Here is a 2,483-nt window from a genome sequence, read left to right on the forward strand (position 1 = left end):
TGTTGACTGTATTTACCTTTTAATTTATGTAGTAAAAAGAGATGTTACAAATGAAACCAAAAGTACAGCATTCTAGCTTTTATACTTACTTAAGAAGTTACCTTTACTAATGTTCCTTATTTTTTATGGCTTTCAATTGTTGTCTAGTGTTCTTTAACTTCTACCCAAAGAACAGTTACCTTTAATGTTTCTTGTAGGGTAAGTCTACTAGTAATTAAACTCCTTTGTTTCTATTTATATGGAAAAGTCTTAAATTCACCTTAATTTTTGAAGGACAGTTTTGTTGGATACAGAATTCCTGGTTGGCATTTTTTTTCTTTCAGTACTTTAAATATGCTGTCTCACTGCCCTATGGTGTCAGTGATTTCTGAGGAGAAGTCAGATGTCAATCATATTGAGGTTTTCTTATATAGGATGAGTTGCTTTTCTCTTGCAGTGTCTCTTTGTTTTTGGGTTGCCAATTTGACCACAATGTGTCTTGATGTGGATGTCTGTATGGAGTTAATTGGGATTTTTTCATTCATGTCTTTCATCATATTTAGAATATTTTTGGTCACTATTACTTCAAATATTTCCTCTTGTTATTCTTTCTCTTTCATTTTCTAGGACTCCTATAATGTATATGTTGGCATGTTTGATGGTGTCTCACAAGTTCCTCAGTCTCTATTTATTTTTCTTCATTACTTTTCCTTTCTACCCCTCAGACTGGATTATTCCAAGATCTTACTTCAAATTCACTGACCTTTCCTTCTGTCTGCTCAAATGTGCTATTGAATACCTCTAGTGAGTTTTTTTTTAACAATCACATAAGGAAGCATTTATTTGAGGTTTAACGTGAAATCATACAAATAAAATTCGTATAAACAAATCCACACTGAGGCATAACACAGATAGCAAAGGACAAAGTAAAAACAAAGAAAACTAAATGGCAGCTATGTACAGTTGGACAGTTGTGTCTTGTACACTAGAAAGTCTTTTACAAAATAATCATCTTAGATCAACAGAAGACCAATCTTCAACACCGTCCTGTAAGATGGGTTACTTTAGCATTTCCTCCTCTTTTCTCCAAGGTCCTCCTTTAGTATGGCTGGTAATTGTTTTGGTGATTGCCACCCCCACGCGATGCCTTGCCATATGTGCTCTGTTGGCCACTGTAGTCTGTATATCCCTGTCCATATCCATAGTTTCCATAGTTATACCCAGTATAATCATATCCGCCATGGCCACTATAGTTCTGATCACCACCATAGGCACTACTGTAATTTCCATATCCTTGATCATAATAGTTATTAAATCCTTGGTTCCAGTTTTGGCCCTGACCTCGTCCATGACCCCTAGTACCACCTCGTCCAGTAGCTGCAGCTCCTCTTCCTCCTTTCTGTTGTTGCTGTTGCTGCCTATATACCTCTTTGGGTTGTGCAACTTTGATTTCACACTTCCCAGAATCAATTTGATGATATCTGCTTTCTAGTAGTTTTTTTACTGGCTCTTCATCTGTATACATGATAAAACAAAATCCTCTTCTTTCATTTGTTTTTGTATCCATGGGAAGTTCAATATTTTCAATCTCTCCAAATGCTCCAAAATATTCTTTTATTTGCTCTTCAGAAGTATCTGGACTCAATCCACCCACAAAAACTTTTTTGGGGGGTTCTTTTCCTTTTAAAGCCTTCGCCCTTTTGGGGTCTATCAATTTGGCATCCAGTTTGTGTTCTTTCAGTTCCAAAACCTTATCAACACTAGCAGCATCCTTGAAAAGCACAAATCCAAATCCTCTTGATCTTCCAGTGACTGGAACTGTTTTAATTGTGCAGTCTACAACCTCTCCAAATCGAGACAAATAACTCAGTCAGATCTTTCTTGCTTGTATCCCAGCTCAAGCCTCCAATAAACATTTTACCGTCATCCTGCTGATTCTTGCTCGCGTTAATCTTGGATCCCTCTGCGAATTCCTCTATGTTGCTGTACTCGTTCATGTCCTCCATGGTGGCGGAGCTGTCGGCAGTGGGGTGCTGGCGCGCAGACCGAGTCCCGGTAGCAGCGGCAGCGGAACGTTGTATGGAGCTGGATTTAAAATGGCGGCGGAAGAGCTCTAGTGAGTTTTTGAATTCAATTATTTAAATTCTCAGCTGTAGAATTTGTTTGGTTCCTTTTTATACTTTTCATTATTTTATTCTGTTCAGACAACATTCTCTTAGTTTCCCTTAGTTTATCTTTAAAACCGTGGTTTCCTTTAGTTCATTGAACATATTATTCAAGAGAGTCAATGTAACATTTCTTCAGGGATGGTTTATTCTTATTTTCCTGTAAATAGGACATAATATCCTCATTCTTTTAATACTTTATAACTTTTGTGGAGAACTGAAATTTCTAGGTATTTTGTTGTGGAAACTCTGAAAATTTAATTCTCCCACTCCTTAGGTTTTACTGAGTTATGTTTGTTGAGGGCTTGAGCCATTATTTTGTAATATCCTTAAATGACT

The 2,483-nt window shown here is 36.9% G+C and overlaps 1 pseudogene; it reads right to left on the reverse strand.

The window, feature by feature from the left end:
- Nucleotides 1–881: 881 nt before the first annotated feature.
- On the reverse strand, nucleotides 882–2,086 carry LOC143649753 (heterogeneous nuclear ribonucleoprotein D-like pseudogene; annotated as a pseudogene).
- Nucleotides 2,087–2,483: the final 397 nt, after the last annotated feature.

Source organism: Tamandua tetradactyla, chromosome 11 (assembly GCF_023851605.1).
Source record: "Tamandua tetradactyla isolate mTamTet1 chromosome 11, mTamTet1.pri, whole genome shotgun sequence".
NCBI lineage: Eukaryota > Metazoa > Chordata > Mammalia > Pilosa > Myrmecophagidae > Tamandua > Tamandua tetradactyla.